This window comes from Somniosus microcephalus, chromosome 3, assembly GCF_052327205.1.
Source record: "Somniosus microcephalus isolate GS21.2 chromosome 3, FLI_Smic_1.0, whole genome shotgun sequence".
In the NCBI taxonomy this organism is placed as follows: domain Eukaryota; kingdom Metazoa; phylum Chordata; class Chondrichthyes; order Squaliformes; family Somniosidae; genus Somniosus; species Somniosus microcephalus.
In genome coordinates this window covers 116,998,822-117,017,839 of record NC_140989.1, presented here as the reverse complement: position 1 = coordinate 117,017,839, position 19,018 = coordinate 116,998,822, and the positions used below count along the sequence as shown (strand labels likewise).

The 19,018-nt window shown below is 51.8% G+C and overlaps 1 pseudogene; it reads right to left on the bottom strand.

Moving 5' to 3' along the window:
- Positions 1–13,288: 13,288 nt before the first annotated feature.
- On the bottom strand, positions 13,289–13,417 carry LOC147121283 (U2 spliceosomal RNA; annotated as a pseudogene).
- Between the last annotated feature and the right edge of the window lie 5,601 nt (positions 13,418–19,018).

Genomic DNA, 19,018 nt, shown 5'->3' with positions numbered 1-19,018 from the left:
AACGCATTCTGGTCGACCATCCGGTCCATCTCCCTTTGGAAAACGGAGACCCCGTTGGTGACGCCGAAGGGAACCCGAAGGAAGTGGTAGAGGCGGCCGTTTGCCTCGAAGGCAGTATACTGGCGGTCCTCATAGCGGATAGGGAGTTGGTGATATGCTGACTTAAGGTCAATGGTGGAGAATATGCGGTATTGTGCGATCTGATTGACCATATCAGATATGCGGGGGAGGGGGTATGCGTCCAGTTGGGTATATCGATTAATTGTTTGGCTGTAGTCAATGACCAGGTGCTGCTTCTCGCCGGTCTTGACGACCACAACCTGGGCTCGCCAGGGGCTTGTGCTAGCTTCAATAATCCCCTCCTTCAGGAGCTGCTCCACCTCAGATTTAATAAAAACTCTGTCACCAGCGCTGTATCGCCTGCTTTTGGTGGCGATGGGCTTACAGTCGTGGGCGAGGTTAGCGAACAACGGGGGGGGCGGTGGCTTTAAGCATGGAGAGGCTGCAAAAGGTGCGCGGCGGGGAATTTGAAAACTGCTGGTTGCAGACTGTGAGTGGGGGAAGGGGTCCGCCGTACGCCATCGTGACACTCTTAAGGTGGCACTGAAAATCCAACACCAGTAGAACGGCAGTGCAGAGATGGGGCAGGACAAGCAGTTTAAAGTTTCTGTACTCTGTGCCCCTCACCGAAAGGGTCACCATGCAGTAGCCGCTGAATGGGACTTGGAGGCCATAGAGACCCGGTGGCGCGCTGGCAGGACCGGGAGAGAGTAACGCCGCACCGTGTCGGGGTGGATAAAGCTCTCCGTGCTCCCGCAGTCGAAAAGGCAGGTCGTGGCGCGGCCGTTTACCTTAATGTCCATCATGGACCTGGATAGTTGGTGAGGTCTAGATTGGTCCAGTGTAACGGAGGCCAGCGTAGGGTCAGGCGTGTCGCTGCAGTCATCAGGTGAGGCGGTGGGTGAGTCGGGGGCCCGTTGCAAAAATGGCGGCCGGAACGAATCACCCAGGGTCAAAGGCGTCCAAGATGGCGTCCAAGATGGCGGCGCACATGATCCACGCGCGGCTGGAGGCGTACAAGATGGCGTCGTCCAAGATGGCGGCCCGCTCGGCCCACACGCGGCACTGCTGGAGTTTGGGGTAGGTTTAGCCTTGCAGACGCTGGCGTAGTGCCCTTTCTTCCCACAACCAGAGCAAGTAGCGTTTTTCGCCGGGCAGCGCGCTCTGGGGTGTTTGGCTTGGCCACAGAAGTAACACTTCAGGCCCCGGGACATCGCTGCAGAAGTTGGGCCGTTGGCGGGATGTGATGGGGGTGGCGCGGCGCAGGGTGGCGGTCCTACCGTGTCCCAGGATGGCGGTGCCCGCGCCATCCACGATGCGGCCGCGCAGTCAGGGGAGTAGGCGTCCATATTCCGGTGGGCCACGTCTAGCAAGAGTGCGAGGGCCGTGGCCTTCTTCAGGTCGAGTTCGCCCTGCTCCAACAGTCTCTGCCGGGTGTAGTTGGAGCTGAGGCCCGCGACGAAGGCGTCCCGGACAAGTTCCTCCGTATACACCGCGGCCGACACCTCTTTACATTTGCAGGCCCGGCCGAGCACCTTCAGCGCCCGTAGGTATACCTCCATCGATTCCCCAGGTTGCTGTTTGCGGGACCCCAGGAGGTGTCTGGCGTAAACCTCATTTACCGGGCGTGCGTACTGTTCTTTAAGGAGGTCGAGAGCACCCTTGTAGGTAGTCGCATCTTGGATGAGCGAATAAGCTTGGTGGTTCACCTTGGAGGTCAGAATTTTTAGTTTGTCGCCATCGTTTTGAACAGTTTCGACGGAGGCTTCTAGGAAAAATTCGAAGCATCGCAGCCAGTGTGCGAACTTGGTAGATGAATCCGCCTCTTGAGGGTCTAGTTCCAGGCGTGCTGGTTTGAGGATTTGCTCCATCGAAAAAAAAGTTTAGCTAATAAAATTGATGCGCTATCAATTACTGAGAAAGACTGGAAGTTAAGAGAGTAACAAACAGGCTTTTATTAGCTAAAGAACAAAGGCATGCCTCTAGTGGTCGACCGGTCCTGAATGCCTGGGGAACTGCAGAGCAGCCGCCTTTATACCAGGGCATATGGGTGGAGCCAGGGGCGGAGCCAGCTGAGGCATGCACAGACAGGTACAACAATGGGCAAGAGTGAACAACAGTGAAGTGAACAACAGTGAACAACACTGGAGTGAACAACAGTGGTTTACCACAGGGAGAACCTGGCCGAGGCCTGGTTCGTTCAAGCCGAGTCCAGATTCCGGCTGAGAAGCATTACAGTCGACGCCACGAAGTACGACTACCTCGTCGCCTCTCTCACCTGCGCCACAGTCCCTAAGGTTTGGGCAGCGCTGCAGGATCCACCAGAGGAAGGCAAGTACGAACATCTGAAGGCCGCGCTCCTTAAAAAATTTCAGGCGTCCTCCTACCAGCGCAACTGCCAACTCCTCGACCTCCCAGGCCTTGGTGACGCTTCACCATCAGACCTGCTTTCCCACATGCTGTCCCTCTCGGACGACAAAAAACCCGGCGCCCTCTTTCGCACGCTTTTCATTCGGCAGCTCCCCGCCAGCATCCACCCGCTCATTGTGGAGTCTGGCTCCATGGACCTGAACGAGATAGCCGAAAAGGCCGACCGGCTGCTCTCCGCGCAGACTGCCCGCGACGTCGCGCCCGACCTCACGGCAACGACCACGCAGTCCCCCCAGCTCACTAGGCCCGACCGCCCTTCCACTCCGGGTCACTGCTACTACCACACCCGTTTTGGCACTAGGGCCCAACGCTGCACGCCACCGTGCACTTTCAAACCCCTCCCCGCACTGGCCCCCACGATGGCCGCGGGGCAAAAGGGGCCCCTACTGTAAGTCACCGACGACAGTACCAACCGCCGATTCCTGTGCGACACAGGAGCCCAGCACAGCATCACCCCCGCCTCCGCCCTCGAAATCCAACGCGGTGCACGGGGTGTTACGCTGGCTGCAGCCAATGGCTCTGACATCCGCACATACGGCACCCGCATGGTCACGCTCGACCTCGCAGGCCGCCGCTACCGCTGGGAGTTCCTCACAGCAAAGGTCCTCTGCCCACTCATCGGCGCCGACTTCCTACGCGCCCACGGCCTCCTTGTCGACATTCCGAGGCACCGCCTCGTCGACATCAACACTATGGCCCCCATCCCTGGCGCAGTCACCCCGGCCCGTTCGGCCGGCCTGACGACCTACTGCCTCGCCAGAGTCACGGACGACTACTCGGCACTACTAGCCGAGTTTCCCGCCCTCACTAACCCGACCTTTTCGGCCAAAGCCGCCAAACACGGTGTGGAGCACTATATCCCCACCACCGGCCCCCCGGTCGCTGCCCATGCCCGCAGACTTGACCCGGCCAAGCTGGAAATCGCGCGGGCCGAGTTCACCACCATGGAGCAACATGGCATCATCCGCCGCTCCAGCAGCCCTTGGGCCTCGCCCCTCCACATCGCCCCCAAGCCCGGCAGAGGCTGGCACCCCTGCGGGGACTACCGCCGCCTCAACGATGCCACCACCCCCGACCGATACCTGGTGCCGCACATCCAGGACTTCTCGGCCCGATTGGCCGGACGAACCGTCTTCTCCAAGGTCGACCAGGTGCGCGGTTACCACCAAGTCCCCGTACACCCCGCGGACATCCCCAAAACGGCCGTCATCACCCCATTCGGCCTGTTCAAGTTCCTGAGGATGCCCTTCAGCCTCAAGAATGCAGCCCAGGCTTTTCAGCGCCTTATGGACTCAGTCCTCCGGGACCTGAACTTTCTATTCGTCTATCTAGACGACATTCTCGTGGCCAGCTCCTCCAAACAGGAACACCTCGAACACCTTCGCATTCTGTTCGGGCGCTTAGCCCAACACGGGCTTATCCTCAGCCCGGCGAAGTGCCAATTTGGCCTAGCCGAGATCGATTTTCTCGGCCACCACATCACTCCTGTTGGGGCCGTCCCCCTGCCCAACAAGGTGCAGGCTGTCCAGCAATTCCCCCGCCCTAAAACCATCAAGGACCTCCAGGAGTTCCTCGGGATGGTGAACTTTTACAACAGGTTCATCCCCAGAGCTGCAGCCCTCGTGAAGCCCCTATACGATTCCCTCCGAAGTAAATCCGGCAAGATGGCCGTAGCCTGGACCACTGACACGTCAGCCACCTTCGACGCCACCAAAAATGCGCTCACCGACGCCACCCTGCTCGCGCACCCGAGGGCTAATGCCCGGGTTGCGCTCACCACCGACGCCTCCGACCATGCGGTCGGAGCCGTGTTCGAGCAGTGGGTCAATGGCGCGTGGCAGCCACTTACCTTCTACAGCCGCCAACTGTGCCCCCCGGAGGTCAAATACTCTACTTTCGACCGCGAGCTCCTCGCGCTCCACCTGTCGGTCCGCCATTTCAGGTTCCTCCTGGAGGGCCGCCCCTTTACCGCGTACGTGGACCACAAGCCGCTCACATACGCGATGGCCAAGAACACCGACCCCTGGTCCGCTAGGCAGCAACGCCAGCTCACGGCCGTGTCCGAGTTTACCACGGACATCCAGCACGTCTCCGGTAGAGACAACGTTGTCGCCGACTGCCTTTCCCGTCCTGCCATCTGCGCGAAACACCTAGCGGTCGACTACGCGCAACTAGCAGCGGCCCAGCTCACGGACCCAGACCTCCTCTCGGCAGCTACCAGCCTGCCAGGGCTACGCCTAGCCAAGGTCGTGCACGGGCCCGAAGCCACGGCAGTCACTTGCGACGTCTCACTCGGCCAACCCAGGCCGGTCGTCCCTGCAACCTGGCGCCGCCGCATTTTCGACGCGCTCCACAGGCTCTCCCATCCGGGTTCCCGCGCATCCGTTAAACTCCTCTCCCAGCGCTTCGTCTGGCGCGGCCTCAGCAAAGGTGTTTGGACTTGGGCCAACTCCTGCCTCGCCTGCCAATGGGCTACGGTGCAGCTGCACACAAAAGCACCCCTGGGAGACTTCGAGGTACCCAGCCACCGCTTCGACCACGTACACGTCGACATCGTCGGTCCTCTGTCGCCATCGCAAGGCCAAACTTATCTTCTTACGATGGTTGACCGCTACACACGCTGGCCTGAGGCAGTGCCGCTGACTTCCACCACCACAGCCGACATCGCCAGGGCGTTCGTTAACACCTGGGTCGCGAGGTTCGGCGTACCGGCCGACATAACCTCCGACAGAGGCGCCCAGTTCACCTCCGAACTCTGGACGGCTACAGCACGCAACCTCGGGGTGACGCTCCACCGAACCACGGCGTACCACCTGCAGGCCAATGGGCTGTGTGAACGCTTCCACAGGTCACTCAAGGCCTCACTCCGCGCCAGCCTGCAGGACAGTACCTGGACTGACCGCCTACCGTGGGTGCTACTAGGCCTACGCACCGCAGTCAAGGAAGACCTCCAGTCCTCAGCAGCGGAGTTAGTCTACGGACAACCGCTGCGCGTACCAGGCGAATTCCTTCCGGAGGCTACCACGCCTTGGTCGGCCGAACAGCAGCGGCTCAACTCTTTCTCTTCTGCTCAACAGTTCGCCCCACTTCCGGTCAACCGACACGGCGAACTCGCACCTTACGTCCCGCCAAACTTGCAGCAGGCACGCTTCGTCTTCGTGCGACACGACGCACACCGCGGACCCCTGCGACCCCCGTACGACGGACCATGCGAGGTACTACAAACCGGGGACAAGGTCTTCAAGCTGCGACTCGGCGACAGGGTCGAAACGGTCTCCATCGACCGACTCAAACCAGCACACACAGAACCAGGGGAACAGGTCCCCGTGGCCCGACCTCCAACTAGAGGCCGTCCCGCCAGTAAGCTAGCACAGCCGTTGGCGAACCGCCCGGCCCCACCAACTAGACCGGCGGCCACTCAGAGCCACTTCGGCAGAACCATTAGACCACCGTCACGACTCGTCCACTCCTCCTAAGCGGATTCTGGGGGGAGCTCTGTGGTGACATGCCACCATTGGACATAATCCGCTCACGGCGGCACGGACAGTTTACGCAAGCGCACTGCCGGCAGCAGCCGCCCCCAGCCGTGGGCCCTTTCCTCCGGCAGCTTGTTTCCCGCAGGGACAGGCTGCCGGGAGCACTTCCTGTCTGGGGAGTATTTAAGTGGTTGCGCGGGCTTTTTAAGCACTTGTTTTGCCATGATGTAAATTAAAGCAGTTGTGTTCCATCAACTCTGGTCTCGACTCCCACGTTTGCCACGGTATCTCAACAATATACATCAACTGAAATAGTCATTTATAAGTTCAGTCTTTGAGGAGGCTTTCTGATCCGGACTGGATAGCGCCTTTCTCGAGTATCCTGTTCTGGCGGTGGAGTCAATTCTGGCTCATTGTCATTGGTTGGTTCGTCAGCTTCCAATACCCCTGCTTCTGAGGTAGACGCAATCTGTACTTCGGGCTCATTACCAGGTGCACATGCTTGTGGTACAGGTTTGGCTTGTTCCTGTGACTCTAGAATCTGGTCAGCATGGCGTCTCACGATGCTCTCTCCAACGCCCACTGTGTACATTAGTGGTCCCTGCTGTGTGCATATCGTGCCTGGCTGCCATTTTTCTGTTCGGTAGTCGCGGGCCAAGGCTGGTTGCCCTATCTTGAAGCTCCTGGTTGGCTTCTCATTTATGTGCTGGAACTGCTTATCCTCAACATCTTGTCTTATGTTTGGTTTGAGCAAATGCAAGCGATATCTTAGTCTCCGGTTGAAAAACAGTACGGCTGGAGTTTGGTTGGTTACTGCATGTGTCACATTCCGGTAAGCAAACAGGAAGTTATCCACCTTGTGTTGCAGTGGTATGTCGTCATTATACATTGCCTTTATGGCCTTTTTAAAGGTCTGAACAAACCTCTCAGCCAATCCATTTGTGGCTGGATGATATGGGGCAGATGTGTAATGTTTCACCCCATTATTCTTCAGGACCCTCCGGAAATCCTCAGACACAAAATGTGGGCCATTGTCGGAACAGATCTGTTCTGGCAACCCATTCCTTGCGAAGACGGTCCTTAGGACTGCAATAGTTTTTTCCGTGGTGGTGGAGGACATTTTAATGACCTCTGGCCATTTCGAATGGGCGTCCACAGCGATTAGAAACATTGAGTCCATAAATGGACCAGCGAAATCAATGTGTACCCGTTGCCATGGAGATGAGGGCCACTCCCATGGATGTAGCGGGGCCTGTGGTGGAGCATTTTGGACCTTCTGGCATCCTGTGCATCTCTTGGTCATATCCTCGATTTCTTTATCGATTCCCGGCCACCACACAAACGCCCTGGCTAGGCTCTTCATTTTTACCCCTCCCAGATGACCCTCGTGAAGCTCTTTGAGTACTCTATCTCTCAACTTGGGTGGAATTACCACTCGGGATCCACACATCAAGGTTCCCCGGCACACTGACAGCTGTTCCCTCCTTGGCGAGAATGCTGGCAACAGTGAGTCGCCATATGCTGGCCATCCCTTCACCGTCAAATCATCGACCTGAGAGAGTGTCGGGTCATTTCGGGTTTCCTTCTCAATACTTGCGTTTGTAACAGGCAAACATTCGACTATGGTCGCATGGAATATCTCCACCGGGTCCACTGCAGGTGCTTCTTCCGCCATAGGCAATGGTAGGCGCGACAGCCCATCCGCGTTTCCATGTTGTTTCGTACCTTTGTACTCTATGTCATACTGATGTGCCCCTAGAAAAAGTGACCATCTTTGCAGCCGTTGCGCCGTCATCACCGGAACGCCCTTCTTTGGGTTAAAAATTGAGACCAGGGGTTGATGATCAGTCAGTAGGGTGAATTTCTGCCCGTGCAGATAGTGATTGAACTTCTTCACCCCCCACACCAGGCTGAGGGCCTCCCTGTCAATCTGGGCGTAGTTACGCTCGGCTGAGTTTAGCGAGCGCGATGCAAAGGCTATTGGCCTCTCTGAACCATCACGGAATTTGTGTGACAGCACCGCTCCAATGCCGTAAGGTGACGCATCACATGCCAACCGAATCGGTAGTGTTGGGTTGTAGTGGGCCAATACTTCTTTTGAAGTGATTTGGCATTTACATTCCTGAAAGGCACGCTTACACTCATCACTCCATTTCCATGTTACACCAGTTTGAAGGATGGTGTTCAGTGGGTGCAGAATTGTAGATAAATTCGGCAAGAACTTATGGTTGTAGTTCACCAACCCGAGGAACGACCTCAGTTGCGACACATTTTCTGGTGCTGGAGCCTTGTGTGATGAAATATTCCATTCATCACTCATCAGTATTTCTCTGCCTGTGACTGTGGTTGGTTTCAGTTTCATTTCCATTGTATTGTACTGTGTGTAGGGCTCCGCCCATACCTGGCTCCTATGTAAGCTGGCCCAGCCTGCAGCACATCCAGTACGGCAGACCTCTGGATGGAAGATACATTCTCCTCTGTGTGTTACCTTCTAAGTCAATAAAAGCCTTGTTTTGTTTCGCTAACATCGAGTCTCGGATTTATTGAGGCACATCACCTTGACTACAGCCTCAATCTTGTCCGGCGACTTATGCAACCCTTCCTCATCAATCATGTGGCCACAATACGAGATTTGTCTCCTGAAGAACTCGCATTTGGGACGGTTGGCTCGTAGCCCATATTCCTGCAATCTCGTGAGCACCTGTTCCAGGTTGGCAAGGTGTTCATTGTCATTTTCGCCCGTAACCAGGATGTCGTCCAAATAACACTGGGTCCCTGGGATCACTTGCAGGAATTGTTCCATTGCCCTCTGCCACATAGCTGGGGCCGATGCTACCCCAAATACCAGTCGATTGTACTGGTAAAGGCCTTTGTGAGTGTTTATCGTGAGGTATTTCCTAGATGCTTCTTCCACCTCCATTTGTAGATACGCTTGAGCCAGGTCAATCTTTGTAAAACGTTTCCCTCCAGATAGTGAGGCAAAAATATTTTCTATCCGCGGAAGCGGATACTGTACTGTGTGCAGGACTGGGTTCACAGTCACCTTGAAGTCCCCACAGATGCGAACCTTCCTTGGCTCCCCAGGCGTGCTGCTCAATGCTTTCTTCATTACAGGAATGATGGGTGTGGCCCACTCACTCCAGTCCACCTTAGACAGCACCCCCGAACGCTCCAGACTCTCCAGTTCAGCTTCCACAGCTGGGCGTATCGCGTATGGCACCGGTCTGGCCTTGAAAAATTTTGGGGTTGCGTTATCCTCAATCTTGATGGCTGCCTTTACTCCTTTTAGAGTCCCAAGTCCTTGTTGGAACACCTCTTCCGCGTCAGATAGAATTTGTGACAGACGTCCAGGTGCGACGTCATCATCTTTTTTGTCAGTCACAGTTAGTGCCAGAATGGAATGCCAATCCAATTGTAGTCTTCGGATCCATTCACGTCCCAATAATGGTGGTCCTCCATCTCGTAGTATATACATGTATAGTTTCTGTGTTTCCTTTCCGTTATATTCAATTGGCACCCTTATTTTTCCTCTGGGGTAGACCTTTTGCCCCGTGTATGTCTTCAATACAATGGACGTGTCCTTTAAGGGTATGTGTGAGAATAGCCGCTCATAGTCTCGTCGATTCATGACAGTTAGGGCTGATCCTGTGTCCAATTCCATCTTCACTGGGTCCCTGCTATCATGACGGTGACCCAAATGGTTCGGTGATCTTCTTTTGCGATCACGTTGTGTAACTTTAAACAACTTAGTCACCTGCTCCCGGAGTCCTGATCACTCTCCTGATCTTCTGAACTACTATCTGTCAGTTTCTTTACTTTCCTGTACTGTTCCTTAGTAGTTCTTGTCGTGTTGGTCTTCTTTCCCGACCTGCAGACTCTTGCTATATGTCCCATTTTCCCGCATTGCCTGCATATTTTGTCTTTAAACCAGCAGTCCTTCTGCTCATGGGTTGTTCTGCCGCAGCGATAGCACTTTTCGGCTCCATACGCCATTTCGTTAGCGCTGTATTCTTGTGGTTTCTGTAGTATTTCCACAGCTCCCCGTGCTGCTGCTTCGTAGGATACTGCCACGCTGAAAGCCTGTTCTAGCGTCAGGTCCTTTTTTGAAAGTAGTCGTTTCTGGGTTCCTTCACTCTGGAGCCCGCAGACAAACTTATCCCGTAAGGTGTCTGCCAGTCCTGCTCCGAACTGGCAGTGCTTCGATAACTTGCGTAGTTCCGTAAGATAGTCAGCATTGCTCTCATCTTTGTGCTGGTTTCTTTTATGGAACTTGAATCTTTCTGCTATCAGCAGTGGTGTAGGGCTTAGATGTTCCTGTAAGATATGAACAATCTCCTCAAAACTTTTCTCCATTGGTTTAGCTGGGGTAATTAAATTCCGCAATAGGCCGTACGTACTCGCACCCATCAGATTTAATAATACCGACGCCCTCTTTCCTTCAGCCACCTCATTTGCCTTGCAGTACACTTCAATTCTTTCCACATACGTGGTCCAGTCTTCTACCTCGTTGTCGAAAGCAGTGATACTGCCACTTTTCAGCATCTTGGGCGATTTAAAATGGCGCCTCCCGCGCTTTTGCTTCTTCCCCAATGGAATAAAATGGCGCCTCCCGCGCTTTTGCTTCTTCCCCAACGGGATAAAATGGCGCCTCCCGCGCTTTTGCTTCTTCCCCTTACTGCCACGCTGCTCCTAGCGTTCTACGGGGTAATGGCGGCGACTCGCAGCTTCGGCGCGTCTCGCTTTCCTTCCCCCCCGTTTAGTTTCTCTCCGCTGTCCTGTTCTCGAGCACCGACTGCGCCCTGGGCGCGCCACCCTCTCTCTCTTGTTTTCTTTTCCCGGCGACGCCATTTGTAGAGCCGCTCGATCGAGCTTGAGCCCGCCGCAATCCGGAAGGGTCAGCGCGCTACCTGCTACCAGCACGATTCGCTGGAACCACAGTCTCTCCCGCAATTCTCCAAACATCGATGGATTCTTTGGGCGGTTGCCCTCGGTCGACGCCCATTGCTCAGACTACGACCTTCCAGGACCTTCCTTTCAGGCGAGATCCGCGTGAGATGATGCCACACTGCAGGTGAGTTCGAACTTACTCATCGCCACTGTAAAGTCCGCGCCTCAATAATACACGGACTTCGGGAGAACAGTTTAACAGGTACTTTACTGAACAAGAGGCAGCTTGAAACTGAAACTACAGAAGCCTGCTAGGGCCTTTTATACAGGGGTGGTCACTGCCGGTACTGCAGTCTAAGACCAGTTATTCCCTTAAAGGTACATACACAACAGCTGTGAGGACTGACTTCATGCAGTCCTTCAAGAAGGCGATGGGTGCATCTTGGAAAACTGTAAGATCAAGTCTGAAGGAATGGAAGATTCTGCATAATAACAATGCACTTATGGCCTCCTGACATTTGCCCGACCTCCATTGAGCAGTCAGAGGAATTTTTGACAGATGTTTCATGGATTGGCTGCGGAGGTGAGCCCATTAACGTGGGGCGAGCACGTGAGCCCAATAGCCTTTTCTCATCCTGAGTACATAGCAACATTATGGCTATTGACTACGTGTTACAAATACAGTCTACTTTTTCACTAAGCTTCTCAGAATTACCACCTTGAGTCTGTGAGATGACGTCTCTGTCCACTGAGCTGTCAATCTCAACGGGCTCCACAGAATCAAGGACCTGCCCCTTTCTTCCTAGGGCACAGAAATATGTCAACCACGATCATTACCCTGAGTTGAGAGCTACCCACCTACAAAAGGTGAATGGGATCTTGAGAGGAAAACATCAGTTTGTCCGTCAAAGACAAGGAACAATTAAAGCCAGCATCGGACCAACAGGTCGACAAACCCATGAGCAGCACAAATTTGCTGGACCAGTAAGGGGGAAGTACACGGGCGATCCCCGATCAGTGCTCGCTTTTCTATCTTCCCAATGTGTTCTGACTCCGCGATCGTGCTGCTCCCGACTTTCTGGAGCTGGTGTTCGCTTGCTGTGTTACTGCTCCCGGTGGTCCAGAGCTGGGGCATGCTGGGCGCTTCACTGCTCTCGGTGTTCCAGAGCTGGGGTGCGCTGGGCACATCGCTGTTTCTGCTGTTCCGGAGCGGGGGGGGTTTTCTCTGCATCACTATCTTCTTTGGCTTTTTGATGCTTTTTTGCTAACGATAGTGGCTTTTATTCTCTCGCTCTTCGCTGACAGACAAGGAGCAGCTGCGATTGCCTGTCTGGAACATTAGCTTCCTTTTGCCACTGGTCTCTGTGTTGGTGGCACCTCTTTCATTTTTCCAGGGCTTTCTCTTGCCATTTTTCATCTTCACCATCCGTCAGCCTCCCAGTTCGCCCACTGCTGGCTCCTTTTCCATTGACACTGTCTGCTGGGGGTGCAGGGGATGCTCAGGGCTGTGTCGGGGTTTGACAGCTTGTTGCAACACCCATTTCCTACTGCTTTTCTCTCTCTCTCTGTGCCTTCCTGTCTCACTGTGTTTTCACACGGTACTGAGGCGGCCGCGTTTGCTGTTTCTTCCTCCTGCACCACCTTGTTCCCTGCTGCCTGTGCATAGCTAAAGCTGCGCTCTGGGCAAGCCCTGTAAAGATGGCCCGCCTCATCGCAGGTTGTAGCACTTACATTTCTTGCAGTCCTTTGCCCGGTGGCCTTCCTGCTTGCAATTCCTGCAGATGATTGCAGTGCAGGGGGCTGCCACATGCCCCATTTTACCGCAGGTGCAACACACACTGGGATTACCCCGTGTATGTCATGTATCCTGAACTTCCCCCGATGGCAAAGCTGGAGGCGGGTAGGGTGGAAGATGGCAGCCGCATTCAGAGTGACCCTGATCTGCCTCTTGCTGGTCCAATCCCGAACAGGTCTTTCAGGTCAAGGCTTCCCCCAGTTCCCTTGACGTATCTGGCAAGGAACGTCAGGAACCTGCGGGTTATACACGTGTACAGTGAGTACACAGTTCCTTTGCATTGAGAGAGTGAACAGCGGCTTCACTGACAAGATGTGTAATGGAGCCTCACTCCTCTTTGCTTTAAACACCTCCAGAAACTTTACACACCACTTCATGCTCTTGCAGGTGCTGTCAAAGTAACCGCTTCTGGGGAAATCCTGCAAGCAGATTTCCTCCAGTTTGAAGCAACATCAATCAATCAGAATGTGCTTCACAACAAAGGTGCGACCGATGGTCGATAACACCTTCCACACTCTTGACTGTTACCCTGATGATGTTCCGCACCCCTTGGCCTGCTCCTTGGGTGTTTTTTCCCGCCATGGTGATGCATTTGATTCTAGGTTCTTCCTCTGCAACTGGTTTGAGGTCAAAGCCAGCATTGGGATCCACCAATCGCAGAGAAGATTGCAAATCACAAGGACATTAGACCGAAGGCAGCATTGAGACTAACAAAAACTGATATGAACAGATATTACAAATGATCTTAGCCAAAAGGCCGAGAAGCACTATGGCCTCCGGAATTTAGCGCACACTATACTGTCTGCCATTTTGGTGCATATTGCCTGAAAAATGTTTCAATGGGAATATGTATGTTTGTTTAATACAGTGGAGATGAATTCCCCACTCTGGTTCATGCTTCATGTATTGCCAATGGTTGCAGTGGTATGTGGATTTTGATTGGAACAGATAGATTTTTATTCAGAGGGGGCACTGGAGGCAGGATTAAATGATAGCTTGTGTAGAAAGGCTTATGTACTATCTTTAATTGTTTAAGGGGGTCTTGGATGTAGATCAGGGGAAGTTCTTGTCCCATCACATATTGTTGCTCCTCCAAGTGCCGTACTTGCAACTCTCAGATCAGAGCAAAATTATGCAGCAGCGCACCAAAATTCAGGAGACAAATGAAGAAGTATATTGCAAAGCCTGGCTGGACCTATTAAGGCATCTGAAGCAGGACATCAGCATGTCGATGGTATGACTCTAGTGGTTTCATGTACCTTGGTTTAGCACTCCTCGGCTGGGCTGCTGAGGAACCACAGAAGTGTCATCAACCAGTGTTAAAAGGGTATGCTTAGTCTCCAAGAATCCATTTGTTTGTTCCCACTTGTTTGTTTCTCACAAGGTCTGACTTGGTGACATTACTGGAGTTGGATGGGTCGTTGCACAGGGGCCAGCACTTCCCCTTTGTCAACTGCTTGCAACTGTGCTGGTGCTGCTCCTAGTTGGCTTATTATGAATGTCAGCTGTAGGAGGAGACCTCATTTGGTTTTGGGGGGCTCGTTTGCCATGCTTTCCTTCTGCACCAGCTTCTGTTTAGTGGCCTGCATGCAAGAAAAGCTGCATGTTGGGCAGGCCCTGTAGAGATGTCCTGCCTCGCCACACAGACTGTGTGCTCCACTTCTTGCCTGCAGTTCCTGCAAACAGCAGCAGTATAGGAGGCCACATGTCTCGTTATACTGCAGGTACGACACTCTGGGTTGCAGTACATATATCCTGTACCCACAACATCCCCCTGCAGCAAAGATGCGAGTGGCTTTACCTGCCTTTTGCTAGTATATATTTCAAAGAGCTCTCTTATATTAATCGTGGTGCATATAGGTACCAACTATATAGGTAAAAAACGGGATGAGCTCCTAAAACCTGAATATAGGGAGTTAAGGAGGTAAATTAAAAAATAGGACCTCAAAGGTAGTAATCTCAGGATTGCTACCAGTGCCACGTGCTAGTCAGAGTAGAAGTAGAAAGATATTTCAGATGAATACGTGGCTAGAGGAATGGTGCAAGGGGGAGGGATTCAAATTTCTGGGACATTGGAGCCGGTTCTGGGGGAGGTGGGACTAGTATAAAACGGACGGTTTGCACCTGGGCAGGGCCGGGACCGATGTCCTAGGGGGAATGTTTGCTAATGCTCTGGAAGAGGGTTTAAACTAAAATGGCGGGGGGTTGGGAACCTGAGCGGAGAGACAGAGGAAAGGGAAACAAGGATAAAAGCAAAAGACAGGAAGGAGAAAAACAAAAGTGGCAGGCAGAGAAATCAAGGGTTTAAATCAAACATGGCCACAGTAAATAATAATTCTAAAAGATCTAAGAGCGTTAAAAAAACAAGTCTGAAGGCTTTGTGTCTTAATGCAAGGAGCATTCGTAATAAGGTGGATGAATTAGCTGCGCAAATAGAGGTAAACGAATATGATATGATTGGGATTACGGAAACATGGCTCCAGGGTGGCCAAGGCTGGGAACTCAGTATCCAGGGGTATTCAATATTCAGGAAAGATAGGCAAAAAGGAAAAGGAGGTGGGGTAGCATTGCTGGATCAAGAGGGGATTAACACAATTGAAAGGAAGGATATTAGCTCTGATGATGTGGAATCTGTATGGGTAGAACTGAAAAATACCAAGGGGCAGAAAACGTTAGTGGGAGTGGTATATAGACCTCCAAAGAGTAATGCGGAGGTCGGGGATGGCATTAAGCGGGAAATTAGAGCAACATGCAATAAGGGCACAGCAGTTATCATGGGTGACTTTAATCTACATATAGATTGGGCTAACCAAATTAGTAACAATACTGTGGAGGAGGAATTCCTGGAGTGTATACGGGATGGTTTCCTGGACCAATATGTCGAGGAACCAACTAGAGATCAGGCCATCTTAGACTGGGTATTATGTAATGAGAAAGGATTAATTAGCAATCTTGTTGTGCGAGGCCCCTTGGGTCAGAGCGATCATAATATGATAGAATTCTTCATTAAGATGGAGAGTGAAATAGTTGACTCAGAGACTAGGGTCCTGAATTTAAATAAAGGGGACTACGATGGTATGAGGTGCGAGTTGGGTAGGATTGATTGGGGAATGACACTCAAAGGGTTGACGGTGGATGGGCATTGGCAAACATTCAAAGATCGCATGGATGAACTACAGAATTTGTCCATCCCAATTTGGCATAAAAATAAAACAAAAAAGGTGACTCAACCGTGGCTAACAAGGGAAATTAGGGATAGCATAAGATCCAAGGAGAGGACATATAAATTGGCCAGAAAAAGCAGTAAACCTGAGGATTGGGAGCAGTTTAGGATTCAACAAAGGAGGACAAAGGGATTAATTAAGAGGGGGGAAATAGAGTATGAGAGTAAGCTTTCAGGGAACATAAAAACTGACTGTAAAAGCTTTTATAGATATGTGAAGAGAAAAAGATTGGTGAGGTCAAGCGTAGGTCCCTTGCAGTCAGAATCAGGGGAATTTATAATGGGGAACAAAGAAATGGCAAACCAATTAAATACATACTTTGGTTCTGTCTTCACAAAGGAGGACACAAATAACCTGCCAAAGATGTCGGGGAACATAGGGTCTAATGACAGGGAGGAACTGATAGCAATCAGTATTTGTAGGGAAATGGTGTTAGGGAAATTGATGGGATTGAGGGCCGATAAATCCCCAGGGCCTGATAATCTACATCCTAGGGTACTTAAGGAAGTGGCCCTAGAAATAGTAGATGCATTGCGGGTCATCTTCCAAAATTCGATAGACTCTGGAACAGTACCCAAGGATTGGCAGGTAGCTAATGTTGCCCCACTGTTCAAAAAGTGTGGTAGAGAGAAAACGGGGAATTACAGACCGGTCAGCCTGACATCGGTAGTGGGGAAAATGCTAGAGTCCATTATAAAGGATGTAATAGCAGAGCACTTGGAAAAAAGTGACCAGATCGGACAAAGTCAACATGGATTTACAAAAGGTAAATCGTGCTTGACTAATCTACTGGAATTTTTTGAGGTTGTAACTAGTAAAATAGATAAGGGAGAACCAGTGGATGTGGTGTATTTGGATTTTCAAAAGGCTTTCGATAAGATCCCGCATAAGAGATTAGCGTGTAAAATTAAGGCACATGGGATTGGGGGCAAGGTATTGACTTGGATAGAGAACTGGTTAGCAGACAGAAAGCAAAGAGTTGGAATAAACGGCTCTTTTTCTGAGTGGCAGGCAGTGACTAGTGGGGCACCGCAGGGATCGGTTCTTGGACCCCAGCTATTCACAATATATATTAATGATCTGGATGAGGGAACTAGATGTAATATCTCCAAGTTTGCAGATGACACAAAGCTGGGTGGGCGTGTGTGCTGTGAGGAGGATACCGAGAAACTCCAGTATGATTTGGACAGGTTGGGTGATTGGGCAGAAGCATGGCAGATGCAATATAACGTGGATAAATGTGAGGTTATCCACTTTGGTGGCAAAAACAGGAAGGCAGATTATTATCTTAATGGCAATAGATTGGGAGAAGGGTAAGTGCAACGAGACCTGGGCGTCCTTGCGCACCAGTTGCTGAAAGTAAGCATGCAGGTGCAGCAGGCGGTTAAGAAGGCAAATGTTATGTTGGCCTTCGTAGCGAGAGGGTTTGAGTACAGGAACAAGGATGTCTTTCTGCAGTTGTACAGGGCCTTGGTGAGACCACATCTGGAGTGTTGTGTGCAGTTTTGGTCGCCTTATCTGAGGAAGGATGTTCTTGCCATGGAAGGAGTGCACCGAAGATTCACCAGGCTGATACCTGGGATGGCAGGAATGACGTATGAGGAGAGATTGGGTCGATTGGGCTTCTACTCACTGGAGTTTAGAAGAATGAGAGGGGATCTCATCGAAACTTAGAAGATTCTAACAGGACTAGACAGACTAGATGCAGGAAGGATGTTCCCGATGGCCGGGGAGTCCAGAACCAGGGGTCACAGTCTAAGGATAAGGGGTAAGCCATTTAGGACAGAGATGAGGAGGAATTTCTTCACCCAGAGAGTGGCGAACCTGTGGAATTCTCTACCACAGAAGGCAGTAGAGGCCAATTCATTAAATATATTCAAGAAGGAGTTAGATATATTTCTTAAGGCTAAAGGGATCAAGGGATATGGAGAGAAGGCAGGAACAGGGTACTGAATTTGGACGATCAGCCATGATCTCACTGAATGGCGGAGCAGGCTCGAGGGGCCGAATGGCCTACTCCTGCTCCTATCTTCTATGTTTCTATGTAAGTATGATTTGGACAGGTTGGGAGATTGGGCAGAAGCATGGCAGATGCAATATAAACGCGGATAAATGCGAGGTTATCCACTTTGGTGGCAAAAACAGGAAGGCAGATTATTATCTGAATGGCAATAGATTGGGAGAAGGGGAAGTGCAACAAGACCTGGGTGTCCTTGTGCACCAGTCGCTGAAGGTAAGCATGCAGGTGCAGCAGGCGGTTAAGAAGGCAAATGGTATGTTGGCCTTCGTAGCGAGAGGGTTCAAGTACAGGAATCAGGATGTCTTACTGCAGTTGTACAGGGCCTTGGTGAGACCACATCTTGAGTATTGTGTGCAGTTTTGGTCGCCTTATCTGAGGAAGGATGTTCTTGCCATGGAGGGAGTGCAGCGAAGATTCACCAGACTGATACCTGGGATGGCAGGAATGACGTATGAGGAGAGATTGGGTCGATTGGGCTTCTACTCGCTGGAGTTTAGAAGAATGAGAGGGGATCTCATTGAAACTTAGAAGATTCTAACAGGACTAGACAGACTAGATGCAGGAAGGATGTTCCCAATGGCCGGGGAGTCCAGAACCAGGGGTCATTGTCTAAGGATAAGGGGTAAGCCATTTAGGACAGAGATGAGGAGGAATTTCTTCACCCAGAGAGTGGCGAACCTGTGGAATTCTCTACCACAGAAGGCAGTAGAGGCCAATTCATTAAATATATTCAAGAAGGAGTTAGATATATTTCTTAAGGCTAAAGGGATCAAGGGATATGGAGAGAAGGCAGGAACAGGGTACTGAATTTGGATGATCAACCATGATCTCATTGAATGGTGGAGCAGGCCCGAGGGGCTGAATGGCCTACTCCTGCTCCTATCTTCTATGTTTCTAGTACTACAGGAAACTCTCTTTTTACCGGCACCTAAAATAACCGGAAATCTCTCTTAACCGGCAAAATTCAGGAGTAGGTTCAGGTAAGTTTTACTTCATATTAGTGGCCGTGTAACCGGGGTTCCTGGATCTGTGGCCGTGTACGGGGCTCTCGTACCTTAGTAAGTATACCTCTCTGTAATCCAGCCTTTTTGATGAACCGGCACCACGCCAGTCCCATCGGTGCCGG